Source organism: Lolium perenne, chromosome 7 (genome assembly GCF_019359855.2).
Source record: "Lolium perenne isolate Kyuss_39 chromosome 7, Kyuss_2.0, whole genome shotgun sequence".
Classification (NCBI taxonomy): Eukaryota; Viridiplantae; Streptophyta; class Magnoliopsida; order Poales; family Poaceae; genus Lolium; species Lolium perenne.
In genome coordinates, this window is record NC_067250.2 from 182,454,172 (window position 1) to 182,473,256 (window position 19,085).

The window sequence follows — 19,085 nt, forward strand, 5'->3', positions numbered from 1 at the left end:
CTGATGTGACGAGCTGCAGGGCTCACTGTCATGTTTCTTAACACGGAAATAAGAATATATACCCAGCTAAAGGAGGACGTTTTTGCAAAACTGCGATGCCCTTCCTGGCTCTCTCAAGCAATCCCCTCTTGGCGATGAGCCCGCGCAGCCACCTGCTGCCGCCCCGGCCGATGCCGGCCTTCCCTGGCGGCGCCGATATCCAGTGAGGATCCGCCTCAACCTCCTCCTCCTATTTTCCTACTTCTTGATGCCGCCCTGCACCTGCTTGTGCCCCCATGGCTAACCCTAGCCCTGCCTGGGCTTGGTCACCGGCGCAGCTCACCGTGCCACCGTGGCTCCGGTCCGCTGCGTCCCAGCGCCGCCCCGGATGAAAGGAGGAAGAACTGTAGGACTCTCAACACAGATAAATATTTAGCTCAGCAACACTCAAATCATCTACGGAAAACAAAAGCCTAATGTCTTGCTTACAAAATCCTACCTCAAGAACTAATACTCAAATCATCTTCCACTGTTGTGCTGATCCAATGCACAACTAGTATTCAGATATAGGTGTAGCAGGGAATTGTGGAGTAGCAGTACATAATTCAGATAGCTGGAAGCCAAATTAATTTACATTCTATCAGGTAACTATATTATATCATGGATGCAGTTTAAGATAGAAGACTGATGTATCTACGAATACCAACTCTGAAATGCCTAGGGCGGCGTCTTCCTGCACTCCTCCGTGTCCATCTTCCGCTCCCGGTGCTTGTGGCATCGCCGTGGCCACCAAGACCTGCGTCGATGAGGTGCATGTGTACAACCTTGCTGACGACGGCAGAAGGCCAGCGCCGATGTACTCACTTTTCTTTCATCTGGAAATTGCAGTGAGCAACTGGTAATGAACTTTCTTTCATGTGAAAATTGCACTGCGCACCTGCCCTTGCAGAGTTTATTTGGCCTTTTGCGATTTACTTTTGTCCTGGAAGTAAATCAGGTTCAGTCATTACAGTATTAGACCATATTTCTTTCACTTCAGCTCTGGAATTAATGTATGCATTGCCATCTTATGCAGGGCCAAATGTAATCATTCTACAAGGCAGTGGTTCATCACAAACAAATGTACTATGCCTGACTGCTCTTTTTTTGCCTTCCAATACTAATTTATATGAGGATGTTTTGCTCTATACTGCACTCCCCTATATTTAGACGAAATTTATTTCACTTCAACACTGAATTCGCTCCCCTACTGTTACCAATACAAATTCGGTTCAGTTTGTCATGTACTGCACTTGGTTTATTCCCTCATCATTGTATTTGCCAACGCCAATTCATGCATTTGAGATCAGGTATAACATCAATTGGCAGCCTATACTTTGTCCAACTATATTACTATGTTAACTAGCAAAGTGCCCGCGCGTTGCTGCGAATCCGTAAAAAAGTATTACCTCTATTTGTAAAAAGATGTTGAAAGTTTGTCCGAATTAAAATGTATCTAAACACAATTCAGTGTATAGACATATATTAAAGTTTAAATCAAATTTACACATCTTTTTATGAACGGAGGGAGTAAGATAAGTGACAAGAACATAATACTCCATTTTGCACTTGTGACTCCATCAATAGAAATAAATATTGTGACTATATACATATATCTTATTGCCAAAGACAATAACATGTTTTTTTGACATGCATATTATATACACAAAAGCTGATTATGCTAGTTTCCTATGTTTGTTGATGCTCGGACATGTGAATCGATTTGTCATCCCATTTGCAATGCGTTGCCCACAACTTATCAATTCAACAAGCTGGCATCCACGATCGGCAATTCCAAATTCCCAACCTCCAACCTACAGGCTACAGGCGACAATGCAGAGCGGCACCGATGTCCACGGCCCACACCAGCATCCACGAGACCACAACGGTAGCCTCACCCTGCTGCAGTGCAGGGGCCTTCTTCTCCCCAATCTAGCTCATCCCCGGCTATCCCATCGTCCCTCTGCATCGGCCGCCATGGCCGTTCCGCCGAATGTCGGGAAGACGCTACCAGATTTTCCAGGAGGCCGGTCACCAGCTCATCGGGCGCAGGGCGACGAGGCAGTCCCGCCTCGACCGGCGGTGAGCGGCGCAGTGTTGCCTGGCCCCGACGTCGCACTCTGATCGGTGCGGATCGATGCGCCGCAGGGAGCTAGCGACCTGATGGCCGCCGTGATTGCACACGGCGCAACAAGCTGGAGTGCCGCTCGAGCTTTCCTGCACGCACACAAGAAGAGCCCCTACCTCTCTCCCTCATCGCGACCCGTTCTAGCCGGTAGCGCGCAGCCCCGGCCTCCCGCCTGCCGTTCTCTGATTCTCTCCCTGCAAGCAGCGCCCTCGCGCGTGACCCCTCGTCGTCTCCCGGACCCTGTGCGTGAGCCTACCCTGCTCGGCGGAGGAGTCAGGAGCCGCCTCCGCTGCATATTCAGGAGCAATTGGGGAGGGAGGACGATGGGGGCGAGAGGGAGGGGCGTTGTGTTCTTTTCCGACGTAGCACCGAACCAGACTGAGAGAGCGCGCCGGCGCCGGTGAGGCCTGAGAAATCCGATGCGGCCGGCCTCCCCTCGTCCTCGTCCTGGTGGCAATGCCTATTCTTCGCGCACTGCGTGAGGCTGGCTAATCAACATCGTTCGACAAATTCCAATCAGCGACCTGAGGGTGGGGCGCTCGCGTGGTTGAGCACGAGCGGCGGCGCAGGTCCACGTCGCTTTCAGCCCCGGGAAGCCCCGTCGCCGCCAGGCAGAGGAACGGCCGGTGTTGTGGGAGGTCGGCCCGATCTGGAGGAGGCCAGTGCTCGGGAGTCGGGAGGAGGTCTCCCGGTGGGCTGGATAGGGATGACGGGAGACGGCCGGTGCTGGGCACGATTGCGGAGTTCTCTTATTTCCCACGGCACCGGTACGTACTACTCAGCGGTGAGGTGTAATATTACGGATGGTTTTTTTTTAGTTACTAGCACAATTGCCCGTGCGATGCTACGGGTGAACCACATATTTATGCCATTTTTTGGAAAAACAATTAGATTTTGTTAATACGAGATTCAACTTTTTTGCGGAAACATGTCTTTTTTATACATGTTCATGTCAAACGATCTCGTTGGGCTTAATCACACGGGTTGACGACGAACCAGGTCGATACCACACCTCAACACAACAGGCGGAGGCGAAAGACTGAAGAGACCACTCCAACTACCACACCGGCCCCAGGGCCGCGCCCCGCCCTCTGGGGCGAAGTGGCAATCTCAGATTCTTCTTTCTTCAAAGACAGCCGTGCAAAGTCCTTCTGGCTATGCAAGAACATGCAGATGCATGGAAGCCCACAATCCCGTTTAATTACCAGCATGCACATGTCAAGGATTTTCCCGTTTCAATTAGCTCACCCGTTTACATATGGAGGCGGGGCTCTCTCCTTCCGGTGGCCAGTGGGTCAATGTATTAAACGGTGATGCTCCTTGGCTTGTCGATCAGGCATATTCTGAACTATATATACCGCTGGGACTGAGTCCAAGGGGCTGAGGTGGGACTATTGAGCAACCGGCCAAAGCGAAATCTTGATGAGCGACACGCAGATGAACGACGAAATTAATGGGGCGATGTACATGACGATGGGCCGATCGACATGTTTACATGACAATAGCCCGATTGACATATTTTTTTTCGAGTGGATTCTCACGTTTGGTAGTTAGCCGCAGTATGCATCCAGGACGGCCCTTTATATTTTCCAGGCTAAACAGGACATACGGAACCAGCGCGATGCAACATACGGAACCATCGAACCGTTTTTTCAGGTTCACGGTGGCATTGCTTGTAATATCGAATTAAAATCAGGGGCAAGTTTAAGTTGGACGAAAAAATTGGGAAAAAACCTTACTTCCTTTATTAGTTTGGCGAAGCTGTATGCCGCAGCATGTAATGCTTAACCTGTGTCTCTGTTGAACCTGAGGACTTTATTAATTTAAAGTCGGGCAGTCCTTGTCTTTTATCTAAAAAAGACATGCCTGATCGCCTCATATTCACTCATCAGTCAATGGGCGTCATCGCTGTAGTTTCAGGCTTTCATGCCGGCGCCACAGGCGGACGTGATGGGCTCAAGCATGCAGTGTATGAATAGCAGCAAGATGCTCGACATCCACGCTCGTGAATCGTGATGATCGGCGCCGCAAAGATCTTCCCTGCAACTACGGCGGCTATGTCAATGGCACAATCTGCACCACGTAACTCAGCATCACCCGCATCTATCTTGACTCAAGCACCAATGCCCTGTTACGTTTTCCAATGAAGTGCCCAATCCCTCCGCCGTTGTCCTTCCAGATCGTGCATTTTCCCTTCACCGGCGACACCAGTGTCGTCGTTATCGATCCAAGGATGGCTCTTCCCCTCCTCTCGATCTCTTGGACGCGGGAGGGCGCAAACTTCGTCGCCATGCTCAGCTGATGGTTGCGCGGGGAACATGATGGTCGGAATCGAGTGCAGTACATGTCGATCAGCGTGGGCAAGACGTACTCGTGTGCTGCGCGGACCCTGCCCTGACTGCCACGTCGTGCGCCAGTCGGACCTCCTCCCCGTCCCAGCATCTGCGGCGGCGCTGGCCGGGCGTGTATATGCGTATGTCCTCTGCCTGAGATCGGTCGAGGAACTCATCTCGTACTCTCGTATATGGGTGCCTTCCTCTTGATCAACGGGCAACGGGGTATATCGACCACGCCATGGCCGTCGGGAAACAGAGTCCATATCAATGGATTCGGGTTTTAGGAATAGATCGATCGATCGATCGGAGGAACGACGTGTGTCCGGCCGCTCCCCGTGCTGATTTTTATGGCAACAACGACATGGCGCCATGGCGGCCTCTGAATTTCCTGTCCTTAATTCTCTGATGAATTTCTTGTCTTTAATCCCTTCTTTTCAGTCGATGGAATTTGCTCTCGATACACTTTGGCATGCGCGCGGTCTAGGCTGTTTCTTCGTCTCTTGCATCCTGGAGACGAAACTACCTCGCGATCCAATCTGCTTCTGTCGAACACCATAGCCTACCCGTGTATTTATAGTAGGTGATGGGCTAATAGGCGACGCTGTCACACCCCGCCCCCTTGTCGGTATGATTGCCGACGTGAGGCACGATCAACGCCTGAATTCCGGGAACAGAGAGAGATCAGAGAGAGAGATAGCGAGGAGAGTTGGTTCTGTTCCTTTTCTTCAGACTTCTTCCATGCCCTGACTGCTCGTCGTGCTCTCTTTTGTAGACACAGAGACCAAGTTCACAATCTGTCCTGTAGGCCCATAGCCCATATATTCCTGGCCCAAACATGTCCATGGGCGGGTGTTACACTGGAGGAGTTTATGCCAATCGTGCGTGAGGAGGTGATGCGCCAGACCAGAAACAGAGGCGCTCATCTACTGCTCCCAGAGGCGATTGCAAGACTTCAAATCAGAGCATGCGCTCGGGTAAACCAGATCGAATCAAGCATGGCGTGGCACACCACTCGTGCGTGACTCTCCGTAGGGGAGAAAAATTCTCTGGGAACGGGCCGCACGCTCCCTCTCCTGAGGCCCCTCGTGGGATGTTGACACGTCACACCAGTGCACCTATCTTGAAGCCCCCTCTCTCGTACCGGCCGTCTCCAACCTCGTGAAGATAGGTTCACAACTGTCAACCGGAAAATCAGGGAGATCGTGGTTGTTACTTGCATGTTGTTGAAGGGGGAGATCATGAAGCCTGGAGACGACCCGTCGCCGGCAGCCGCCTCCGCCGTCCGGCAAACTGACAGAGCTGCAGACCTCCGCCTCAGCCATCGTGTGGGTATCACAGGAGCCCGATGTCCAGTACAACGCTGCTGCCGTCGGCGGCGGCACACAGCCGGCCGGTTCTTCCTTCGCAGTTCACTCATCCCACAATCATGTCGTCATGGCCACCACAATGCCGCTGGCCGGTGACAAGATTATGCATGTGTCGGCTGAACGGACTTCGACATGCAAGGCGATGATCTCATCAAACTCGACTGTTTCCCGTGGAAAAGATTCAGCTACAATGGCAACTATGAACGACGTACCAACACATGCATAATATATAGTACATGTAATTTTGAAACAAATTCATTGATATATTATTGTAGAACACAACATCAACAACTAGTATCAACCAAGGACAAACCAAAATTACAAGACATGTTACATACTACTCCTGGAGCCAAAACGACCTGAAACTCGGACTAAAAAGCAGTAATACAAGAAGCTGCTCTCCTCCTAGCCATCAACAATCAACCTTCATTGCTTTAGCGCTCTGGACCAGGGATATGGAACTCTGTAGCATTCCTGGAGCTCACCAAGCTCCAAACTTCATGGCAAAAATACGCATTGAACAAGAAGATGTGCGCAACATTCAGGAGCCGTATTGCAGTACATAACTGCAGCTGGATGTCTGAACTGTTCTCTGCAACGAACACAAGAAATTTAGATTACTAATGAGGTTTCATAGAAACATAAATCGATTAACCACATGAGGTAAACCTGCTAACTATATGTTCTACCTCGTCCTTAATCAATCACAGGAGGCGGCGGTGGGGATCCCGGCGGCGTGCCTTGTCTCTTTTTATCCGGCGCGCACAGTTGCCGTCGCTTCCGCGATGAACGGCGAAGCCGCGAGGAATTACTAGCAGGAAGTAGACGGAGGAGAAGCTCGACGGGATCTGGAGTGCTGAATCTGGCCACCGGCGCAGGGGGTGGCTACATAGGGCGGTGGAGATCGATAGCACTATCCTTGTCGGCCGGTGCGCCGGTTACAAACAGGTATTTTTTTTTTTGAGAACTGTTACAAGCAGGTAAGAAGGGAACTCGGTACGAGAGAGAGAGGGGGGCTTCAAGATCGGTGCACTGGTGTGACGTGTCAAGATCCCACGAGGGGCCTTAGGAGAGGGAGCGTGCGGCCCGTTCCCAGAGAATTTTTCTCCCTCCGTAGGCAGTAATCTTTGCTTCATGAATAAATTAGGCGGTGTGCCGGCGGTGGCGGAGACCACGAGGTCTGTTTGGTTTGGTTTGATTTGCTTGTGCACCTTTTTGTCTGAAGAAGCCAGGTCGATTTGTTTTCAATCCATCCTAGTAGCATGTTACTGCATCCTTGGCTGCTTTGTTTGTAACAGCAGCAGACCAGCGGGGGCTGGTGCTAGAGATTTTGCAAACTATTGCCGTGCTGCGGTGTTTCGCTCGAGTGCTGATCTGTTCTTTGAGCTGGATCCTTTCGACGGAGGAGTACCTGGCGGCACCGAACGGCACACCACACTCGTTTCCCCGGTTACTGGAATATGACCTCTCGACGGTACGCTGACGAACGGCAGAGGCCGCCCAACAGAGATTGCGCCGCGCCGGCGTACTTGGTCTCGACCACGGCCGAGCAAGCCTCAACAGTTGTCACGAAGGATCGTAAACATGACGATTAGCTTGATCTGAATCTGATTCAGGACTTCAAGGCACCAGGGCGGGATTCAATCAACAGATCTGAAGACCGGAGGACCTTCTTCCGCCGGTCCACCATATCTGAACGGAGGAACACGAAGAGGACGCCACGCTGATGCGGAAGAAGCGCGAGACCGAGCGCGCCGCCGCCGGTGGCAACGTCCCGCTGCATATACGGAGCAGGGTCTCCAGGGTGCTGCGGACGACAACGCTGAGGGGGATTGGGTTCAATTTAAAGAAGATGTTCCCGAGCTTGCGTGATGATTTGGAATTTTGAATCATCACGTTTTCTTTTGTAGACCTGGATCTGGTTCCAATTCCAATTTCACGCTATGCTAGATCCGATCGATACATGGAAGGGAGAGAACCAAGCAACGCTCTGTTCGGTGCGGGGAGCCCGAGCAGAAAAAAAGAAGCCAACGAACCGGTACCGTGGCATATACCCGTATTATGCGATTTTGTGGGAGGGCAAAACGGTCCTAATAATTGTTGGACGAAAATTTTGGCAGAAACCTTAGCTCCTTTATTATTAGGTAGGTATATAGATTCGGCTTTTGGCAGCAGGAGCGATCAGATGTAGTCAATCGTTTGGTTTTAGGCCGATTTTTTTCCTAGACCGATTTTTCTTCCCTCGTGTCGTGCGCAGATCAGGTGGTTTTTTTACCAAAGAACGAAGCGGGAGGCCAAGCAATCCGGGTTTTTTTTTGACGTACGATGGTCTTATCACGTACGACCACCACCGATCCGCGTTTCCACATCTACACTACTTAAAAAGGAGGAATGTGTTCCTTATTCTGCCCAGACTCCAATACGTCAAGATCTTCGTCGTAGTCGAGCGTTCCTTTTCCGCACGGGCTGAACAGGGCCGAAAGCCCGAAACCCAGCTACCTCGTCACGATGGATCGTGAGCCCAGCACCCGAAACCCTCGCCCTGAGCTCGTCATCCTATTCCCCTGCGCGGATTCCACGAGTCCCCACGCTGCACGATCTTGCCCGTCGCTGTCGCCGTCGCGCGAGTCTCCCCGGAGCAGCCGCCTCGATCCTGCAGGCCGGTGGCTAGCACGAGCCAGCACGCGAGCCTGCCCGTCGCCCAACGTCGCGAAAGTATCCCGCCGCCGCCGTCGCGCGAGTCTTCCCGGTGCCGCCGCCTCGATCCTGCACGCCATCGGCCGCCACGAGGCAGCACGCGAGGCCGCCACGCGACCTTGCCCTTCGTCGTCGTGCGAGTCTGCCCGCTGCGGCCGCCTCGATCCTGTACGCCGTCGGCCTCATTTTTTCATCGTTGATGCAGTGTATTTATCAAATTTCATTCCTCTTGTTAGATCCAGCTGCTACAGCCACACATCAACCATAGGACAGATGAGCCGGTGGAAGGTAATGATACCGTTGCTAGATCGAGCTGCTCCTCGCCTCCTCCCCTTCTGTGACTTACCTACCCCTCCTGATATTGCTTACTTCGTATTAGATTTCTCGTCGCTCTCTGTTGCTTGCTTATATCACATCTATCCCTCTCCCGTGTTTGTATGGAGTAGTAGCAAATCTTATTTTGTGCGGTGCTAATTGCTAAGCTTTTGGGTCAAGTAGTAATTTCAGACCATATATACTTCACGTTTATTAGATTATTTTTACAGCAATTGCTGAAGATGCACGAGTATTACTCTGCCATTCATATATTTAGGGGGCAGTTTACTTGTACAGGTATTTGTAGTCTTTTCATTCTTTGCAATCGGCCTGGATTTAAGGTGACGTTTGAATCTCTTTTCATGTACCAGGTATTCACAAACTAATGTAATAGAGGATTGTTCTACAACTTCTTTTTTTTCGCCGGTTTTGATTCATACAATGATTTTACTTTTTAAAGACCAGTGGCTGCAGGGTTACTGTCAGCTAATAAATTTGATTCATGCAATGAGGATAAAGACCAGTGGTTGTGGCGTTACTGTGGTACAGTATTTGGAACATGAAACTGGATTGATGAACTACTTATTTTGTTCCTGATGTGATATAATATTGGGTGTGTGAAGGCTGATAGTTTGCTTGTTTGTTTGATAAATTTGGTTGTATCCTTCATTAGATGGTTTTGAATTGTTATCGGACAATGATTACTATAGTGTCATACTACAATTAAATATATTCAGTTCACCGGTCCAGTACAGCCTTACAGAAGATGATGTGAACATATAGCATGCAAGTGGTTAGGCTAAGTGCAAGTGGTTATCTGTAAGAGATAGGAATTATATAAGGAGAATAGTGGGAAGGGTGTCTACTGATCCTATCCAGAATAACCTTTCTGAACTATATGTGCCTTGATGCACTTCTGCACGCCTTCAATTTTTGGGCCCTCGGCGAGCTTCTTCCTACTTTCAAGGAAGCAAGGAATTTGGTAGCAAGTATGTAGCTTACTATAGTGGGTTTCATCTTTAGCTCTAATCAGTCTCCCGGATGACCTTTTTTCTGTGTAATTTCTTCTTGCTTCATGTTGTACTATATCTGGGTAGGTGCATGTTGTTAGGTTAGTTAAATTCTATTACTATTCAGCAATGGCATGTCTAATTTTTAACACTCAAAACCTGAACATGCCTCATAATTTTTTTGCTTGCTTGTTTGAAGACGTTCGTTTGAGTGGCAATCCTCTCTTCATGACCAGTGGGTACATTTTTAGTGCATCTCTCTACTTTTGGTGTTCCCACTCTATAATATTACAGAAAATGACTCTTATTATCCTTTCCGTTTTAGTGCTGTCACTGCTTCGTAGATGTTTCTCTTGGAGAGAAAGCACATGGCATGTTTCAAGATTCATGTGTTACCAAATGCAGTGTTCCAGAAAAAGCTGGACTTTCAGTTTGACTTCTATCTTTCTGTTCATACTTTAAGAGCGTGCTATACATTTGCATGTATTTTCTTTCTCATGTATTTATGAAGGCATACAAATGATATGTATGTTCTAAATGAGCATAAGCATCCAAATTTATGTGGATAGAATTGGATTTATCTTACTTTTCCCTATGACATGATTTTCGCAAGGAAGACGTTGATGCAGTCAGGTACTTGGTTTCTTAGTCCGCCTCTATTATCTCGATAAGCACATTTTTCTATTATGCCTCCGTTTTTCTCTGCGCATCATTTTAGTTAGCTTTTGTAAGGTTCACTGTAATCTCATACATTATATGGCCAAGGCGTTGTCTTCGTTTCCTATGCTCATTTGTAGATCGAGGTGTGCAGGCGTGATCTACAGTATCTTGATGTTCATTCTAAATCTTGAATAGTGGGTAATTAAGAAATGGCATCAACTCTTGAGAGATAACATGATTTCTCTTGATTTTATATTATGGTTCTTAGAATGTCAAGAAGTATACACTATTTTCTTGTGTTAGCAATGATTGCTTATATGATTTACACATCTTTCAGGAATTATTGCAAGGCCTAGTGATGGAAGCCTGGAGGAGGATTTGGTAAATTGCAGAGGCATCGGAGGCTTCTCTGTAGTGCTTTATAAGTTCATGGAACCTGTGGAAAAATGGCTTGGGTATTTTCAAATTGCCAGCTACTCTTGACTTCTCTGTAGTGCTTTATCTTGGCCGAGACCACTTGGTTCAGTTTATTCAGTTGAAAATGGCTTGGGTGTGGTATCGGTTATCAAATCATTGCGCTACCACTGAATCATTTGTAGCATGAACTCATGATAAATCATGTTAATCTCACAGTTCTCATACTATTGTACTTCAGGGCTGAGCATCTTCAACATTGTGCATGAGGTACAAAGTGTGTTTCTTCTGTTGCTATGCCTGAGCAGCGAGAACAATATATTTCGGCATCTTGGGATAGTTCCCTTTGGCAATGGAATGCTGAAACAGGGAAACAAACATGGAATATGGTATGCATACTATTTCTTGTTAATCATTTAAAGAAATAACTACCTTTTCCATGCCTAAAGATTTGCATATGTACATTTATGTGCTGATTTTCTTTTATCACTCAGTTTTTCCTCTTGTCCAAGTCCCTGCTTATTCATTGACTAATTTGTACATTGTACAGAAAATATTTTTTCTAGCAATCATAGAACGGGGAGGCTCTGGTTTATAAACCTAATCTACTGCTGAAGAAAATGATCACATAATGTACCTTTTTGACAGTATTTTTATTAAGAGCGTGCATTAGTCCTATGCTTACATCTCATTATCCTTTAGATCTTCTTTTTGTTTTTACTTCCTTGAAGGGACTAAGTGATCCTTATCATTACCTTCTCGTTGCCATTGTTACTTTCCGTTGGTGTCAACAGGTTAAAAATACCAGTACTACTGCTACTTCTAGCCATAGCACGACTAAACAGAAATGCAGCTTTAAATAGGTATGGTGCATGCTATGATCTGATGCTGGTTAGGGAATATCATGGTCAATTATTCATGCATGTTAGGGAATATGGAGGAGTATGCACTGTCTTGTTCGGGTACATGACATATACATACTTCACCTAGCCTCGTTTTAAGCTTGGCTGATTCCTCATTGAGATATTCTGGAACATAAGAACAACCAGATACTTGCGATCTCTCATTATCTTAGCCAGTGCTTCTATCAACGCCAACAATTTAATCCACCCCCAGTCCGATCTAAAAGCAAACATTATTATCTAGATTCAAATGGCCAAGATCCAAAAGCACCCTTTTGGTTATTAGTGACGTTTGTATTTTCTTATTCTTCTACGAAAGTTTTCATAAAATGACTTCATTGAACATTGGGCCAATATATGTACATGATTTTTGTGGACATCCTGCAGCTTTTCCCAGTTTGCCTTTCCTAACCCCGGGACTTGGCATTTGGTTGTGGTCATTAGGTGAGACTACTTAGCACTGCTGGACTTCTGACTGTTTTATTGGGTTATCATGCACTTTTCCAATGGTTAACGTTATTTTTTACTTGCAGGCTTGTTCGGAATGTGGAGTGTAGGTGGCAGATTGCCCCATCTGCCGAAGGACAATTTATACAAGAGTAAAACTATATTAACAGCTATCTATGCCTAACTAGGTTTGACTAGACTACCTGCATGCTGGCAGTAGAATCCATGGAGAACAAAATAATTCTATTATATTTGTTGTAATGTGCATATTTTAGTAAAACTAGCCGTGAATGAGGAGAATAATGGTTGTGTATGCTCTCTGTTATGTGTCATGCATTTTTATTTTTAGTAAAACTAGCCGTGAAGGAGGAGAATTCTTATTCTGCAAGTAATACTCGCTGTTAGGTTGAAATGATGATATTTGCATGTCGATCAAAGGCTTAGAAATGTAGTTGACTAGGTTTAGTTTTCACAGAGATAATCCCATCCTAACATGTCTTGACTGGTGCATATTTCACAGACGAAGGGAACTGGCAGGGGCAGCAGCATTGTGCAGCAGCTGACTGCTCTCGTTGTGCATCGGTGCATGGAGGTGGAGGTGGTGCTTAGGGTGGTGACGACTGACGAGCAAGGAGGAAGGGAGTGAGGTGGTGGAGGCGAGGGCGGTGGTGCTGGTCGATTGTGCCTGCCTGTCGCCACCTGGTCTGAGTGGCACAACGGCCGTGCTATGCAAGCACCATAGGTGTGTCCACATTCTTCAATATTTTCATTGATGCTCGCCCTGATGTCTGCCTTGGTACATGTCATTTCTGGGTCCTACATATAACTGAAATTACATTGATGAAGCTTGTGAATTTGTCACACATTGTTTCAGTAAGACCTGTTGGTGCTACTTATTTCTCTTATTGTGAGTACATAAATTGTTTGTACAAAATTTGTGAGCGTTGTGAGCAGTACTGGATCCCTTCCTTCAATCTGTATGAGCATAGACGTGTGTCACCTTTAGTGGACTGTTTGTTTCATTTAGGACCTAAATTAACCTAGAGTGTGTATTATCACAGGGTATTGAACTAATGATCAATACTTGGATTCAGCCTATTCAAAATTGGAGGCCGGAAGTGCCATGAAAGTTTTTGCTCGGTCTCTCCTCTGACGCTCTGCAACCCAAACCAGTTGTCCAGTTCTACTAATTTTAGGTTTGTATCTGGAAGTTCGAAACAAAGGTCGATTCCCTGTAAACATATTAACACGTGAAATTTATCCTTTATGGCTTCCCTCTGGCTCGTTAAATTGAAACCGAACTGGAGCGGTTATAATCGTATTTGACATTCATTGCTCCCAATTCATTCAGGACTCAAGGACAATTGTTCCTTCAGTTCTTCATAATAATTTGTAGAAGTAAGTTAAAGAGTTAAAAAAGAGTTATTTGTCATCACTATGAATAGGAAATAATACTCTCTCCTATCTATTAGTTGTGTATTAGTTATTGCAGCCCATTCTTTCAAATATGATATGTCCAGTTCAAAACCATGTTCAATTAAATAGGGCAGGAGGAAGTATCTCTTCTAAATACATTTTGAGTTGATAGAGGTGCATGGCAATATATTGTCATATGAATTTTTCAATACAAGATATTCAGATATATTTTCTTGGTACTATGCTTGAACACTACATTTGTCAGACGATTGCTTGGATTGGATCATCTAAAGAAACCAAATTTTTTTTTTATCTTGTAGTTGTGACAGTAAAGTAGCAGTTTGCATGTTTTTGCATACTTACATTTTGAATTGCTTCCTCTCGCATACTTATCAGAAATGAAATGTACCCATTAAGAATCGGTAGGGATCATCATATGGTGGGAGCTTGGTAATGCTTGTACTATCAACAACTAATCTAGGAGAAATAGAAACTCTCGAATGGTCAGTGTTGTTCTAATTTGTGGTTGCATGGTTTGTTTTCATTATTAGTTATTGAGCTGTTCCTTCTACTTCACAGGCTTATAAGTTATGTGGCTGATAGATTGTATAGGTTAATGCATCAGCACAAATTGAAGATTAATTATATAGAGTTAAGTGGTGACTTATTTACTTTTATCATTATGGATTCAGCCATTTAAACAGACTTTTATCTAATCCCGCCATTTAAACAGACTTTTATCTAATCCCGCCATTTAAACAGACTTTTATCTAATCCCTGCATTGTTGAGTTACAAAATTATGTGGGTTATACAATTACAATGCAGGTTGCTTACATATCCATGCCTTAACTATGGGAGCTACCTTTGGGCTTAGAATTATTGTAGCACACTGAATAGCCTCGTTACCAATTTTGTACCTCTTCAAAGTTTTGATCTTCGCAAGTAAAATTCTTTGTGGCATAAAAGAAATATTTAGTGAAATCAACCCGTGCCAACCAGGGCACACATGAACATATGTGCTCCTATGTTGAGCTTGATCCGATGGAGCAAAAGCTGCTGATTGCGCTTGTTCTTCCTTCCATCCATGTGTCTTTGCAATTTTATTTTTCTCTCCCGTTGCAACGCACGGACACTTGTACTAGTAATAGTAAAGATATGTATTGGCTCACTGCATACCTTGCAGATGCCAAGTTGGTTCGTAGATACATCAGTCTTCTATCTTAAACTGCACCCATGATATAATATTAGGCTTTTGTTTTTCTTAAGTAGATGATTTGAGTGTTGTTGAGCTAAATATTTATCTGCCTTGAGAGTCCTACAGTGTCTTCCTCCTTTCATCCGGGGCTCTGCGTTGGGACTCGGCGGACCGGAGCCACGGTGGCACGGTGAGCTGCGCCAGTGACCAAGTCCAGGCGGCGTCGAGAAGTAGAAAAACAGGTGGAGGAGGCTGAGGCGGATCCTCGCTGGATATCGGCGGCGCCGGGGACGGCCGGCATCGGCCGGGGCGGCAGCAGGCGGCGGCTGCACGGGCTCATCGCCAAGAGGGGATTGCTATGGGCATCGCAGTTTTGCAAAAACGCCCTCATCTAGCTGGGTATTCTTATTTCCGTGTTAAGTAAGCTGACATCAGCAAATACGATGCTACATCAGGAGCGGTGACCGTGTGTGAAGCTTTGACGCGTATTCGAAGACCGTAAGTTTGTATTCCTGTTGTACAATGACCGAAGTGACTTTGCTCAACAAGTTTGATGACTACTGGTGGATTTTACTCAAAAAAAAAAACGCTTCGACTCTGTTCGTCTTCCTCCATCTCTGCCATCAGCCGTCCTCCTACCGACGAATGTGCCGCCACGAATTAATAGTTTAATACTCATAAAAGCACCTCATAGTTCCAAGCATTAGGGCATCTCCAACCGGGCGACCCAAACGGACGCGCTGGGCCGTCCGTTTTGGGCCGTTTGGGTCGCCGCCAGGACACGCGGACAGCGCCCCGCGTCCGCGTGTCCGTTTGGGTCGCAGGCTGCGCCCAACGCGGCGACCCAAAGAGACGCCACGTGGTTCGTCTTCCTTGCGCGGCGCTGCGTCATGGCAGGCCTCGACGGGACAGCTATGGTGGGCGGTGGAACGCGCGGGAAAGATCCCGCGCGCAGCAAGGTTCCCGCGCGCGCGAAAACGACATTGGCGCGCGCTCGCGCCCTAGTTTCCCGCCAGACCGCCGGCTATAAAAGACGGCGGCGGTCTCACACAGACCGCCAGACCTTCCTCTCCCACTCCACCTTCTCCGGCGGCCACTCCACCTTCTCCGTCGCCATGCCGCGCACCCTGCAGGCCACATGGGCCAAGCTCTCCCTCGCCGCCCGGGTCAGGTTCCCGCGGACGGTGGAGGAGGAGCGCGCGGACTCCCGGTGGGTCGCCGACGACGAGGCGCTCCGCGTCGCTGCCGAGGCGGCGGCAAAGAAGGCCGGTGACGCGGAGATGGTGGAGGCGGCCGCGGAGGGCTGGCACGAGACCGCGGACGGCTGGTACGAGGCCGCGGAGGAGGGGGCGGCCGCCGCGGAGGAGCCCGTCAACGAGGAGGACCTCGCGCTGGCGAACATCAACGCCGCCATCGAGGAGCGACTCCTCGACCTCACGCGCGTGACGAAGGAGCACGAGGGCATCCGGCGGGCCGGCCGCCGCCGCCAGGCGACCTCCTCGGCCGGAAGAACGAGCTGCTCGCTATGCGAGCAGCCCGTCACCTCATCCAGATGCCGTCCCCCGAGCGGCGCGCCCGGGAGGATGCTGAGTCGGCGGAGCGCGACCGGCAAGAGCGCATGCGCCGGCGGCAGGAGATCCACGAGGCCCAGGCCCCCGCCCTCGTCCGCGTTGAGGCGCGCGCCGCTGTGGAACGCGCCGCGCTGCAGGAGGTGGAGCTATGCGGGAAGCGGATGATTCCGCCGCAGGAGGCGGAGCGCGAGCGCGCCCGAGGTGCGCGGACGGAAAGGAGGAGGATGACGGCCTCCTTCCAAGCTGCCCAGGCCCGCGCCGCCGCCCGCGCCGACGCCCGCGCCTTCGCCGACGCGCCACCCAGCCCGTAGTAAGCTGGAGTGGAATCCTCACGCGTACAGGCCGCCCGCGTCGAGTGAAATCCACGGCCCCGACGGCGAGCCGGCGAGGGAGTCGCCGGCGAGGCCGCCGGCCCCGTACGTATTTAGGATAGAAGTAGTACCTAAAAAAATGTAATGAGTTCTTTTTAATGACAAATATTATTTATGCCTATGACACGCGGGCCAGGGGCGGACAAGGGGCGGACGCGAGCGACCAGCCTTTCGCGTCCGCGGCCACGCAAACCCGGCCAAGATTTGGGCCGGGTTTGCGTCGATCCGAACGCCGCGGGCATCCGTTTTAGGGATGGGTCCGCGCGCTGGGCCGGGTTTTTGTCCGGCTGGACCCATTCGGACGCGCGGGCGCGGGATGGGTCGCCCGATTGGAGATGCCCTTAAACCACACGAAACTGCTCCATGGAGCTCATCCGCCGCAGTCATGTCATCCAGCTTAAAAGGTTGGCCTCGCTGCCATCCACATCAACAGAGGTCGCCAACCTGCTCGCGCCGCACCCCGCACCACGCCCAACGGCCTCCACGCTGGTACCTAGACAATCCCCATCCTAATACCTCCTATATTTTTTCACAATCTCTCAATAGATCTTCCCAATTTGGCAGGTTGAACTCCGGCTGGATGTTGGATGTTGCACATGCACCTGATTCCATTGGATTGAGTCAGCTGCTACCTCAGGCCCTCCTGGATTTCTTTGGATTTATTTGCTTCACAGTTCTCGTTGGAGATTTCTTTGGGTTCATTGACTTCTCGCTCTGCGGACACTACCCAGCGCCTCCTTCCATTGAAAAGTCGTAAGCGTACTCTAATTTCTTTCCCCTGTTCTGTTTCAGTAAGCACATGTAATCAGATTATTTAACATGGCAATATTTGTATGATGTCAAATGGATTGACGGGGAGCAGCAAATACACAATTTTTTTTCTCATATAGCTATTTCTGTTGTTCCTCCAAGTAATGATTTATTTGAAGATATTTCTGCACTATTGGTAGGGAATTGCTTGTGCCTTTATATCTTCTCATCAATCTGATTAAGAAGATCACACGCTGTGTTCAGTAACCAAAAAAAATTCTCATGTAGCTATTTCTGTTGTTCCTCCAAGTAATGATTATTTGAAGATATTTCTGCACTATTGGTGTGCCTTTATATCGTCTCACCAATCTGATTAAGCAGATCACACGCTGTCTTTAGTAACCAAAAAATATATAACAATAGTCCAAATTGAGATGTAGATGGAACAATCTACAACTGAAAATGACCTTGGTCAGGGCCAATATGTCTCTCCAAATATTATATTATATTAACTTATATACGTGCTAACTAATTTAATTGCTACTGTATATCCATCACACTGCATCGTGTACTAAAGAACATTCAGTACGCCGACGATTAAATGAGGAATCATTTTTTGTTCTCTTATAGGCAAGATTCATCAGACATTTAGTCCGCAAGCCTGATTTTTATTTGGGCTCCAGGTTGTGAATTTCATGAGAAAGATAGCATCTCAAATCGTAAAGTCTTCATGTGCAGATCTATTTTGCATTTCTAGCAGCAAAAGAAGCATCATTGCATCATGATAATCGACGCTGCAATGGTTTATGCCTCGGTTGTTCACATCAGATAACCTCAACCTTTCATGGCACAACATGTTTTTGCTCTAATTAAGGCTCCCAATATTGTTTTGGTCTAAGTAGCTTTTTACAAGCTACAGATGTGTATCTGAAGTGCAGAAAGTCAGCAGTGATGCTTTCGACAATATAGAAGAGCTGAAGCCATCGACGATGTTTATTGCATACTATTAGAAAGGCAGCTCACTCAATGAATGTAGGTACTGCGGTCGTACATATTATTTAGAAAATGACGCATGTATCGTTCTTTGTTATATTGAATCTGGTATATTGTGTTAAGAATAAACCACATGCTCCCTTAACACTCAACCGAGATTCTATATGTGGTTCATTCTTAATGTTGGTACCTTGGAATTTAAGAACCCACTTTATATGAAGATCACTTCTCTAAGCTTTAGTAAATTAGTACATTTGTTAGAAAGGAATCGCAATATGAATTTTGCCATCTGATTCATGTCATCTCATCCAAAATACAAGTGGATGTGATATTTCAGATCAAGTGTAACTCCTCATAAATTAAATATTTTTTGTTTTTCATGCTTCATTTTTATTCACATTTTAACTACAACCTAATTTTTTTATCAACTCTACAAATTAGTTTAGGATATTTATTTTAATATTTTGCAATAGAAATTTCTGCAGCAACGCGCG

At 47.6% G+C, this 19,085-nt stretch overlaps 2 long non-coding RNA genes across 2 annotated transcripts; one reads left to right on the forward strand and one right to left on the reverse strand.

The window, feature by feature from the left end:
- Nucleotides 1-6,088: 6,088 nt before the first annotated feature.
- On the reverse strand, nt 6,089-6,783 carry LOC127312595 (uncharacterized). Its single transcript, XR_007858444.2, has 2 exons — nt 6,539-6,783; nt 6,089-6,441 (listed from the first exon to the last, which is right to left on the reverse strand). It is a non-coding gene; the product is annotated as an uncharacterized lncRNA (long non-coding RNA).
- Nucleotides 6,784-17,203: 10,420 nt separating this feature from the next.
- Nucleotides 17,204-18,825, forward strand: LOC127314900 (uncharacterized). Its single transcript, XR_011749446.1, has 2 exons — nt 17,204-17,337; nt 17,413-18,825. It is a non-coding gene; the product is annotated as an uncharacterized lncRNA (long non-coding RNA).
- The last annotated feature ends 260 nt before the right edge of the window (nt 18,826-19,085 follow it).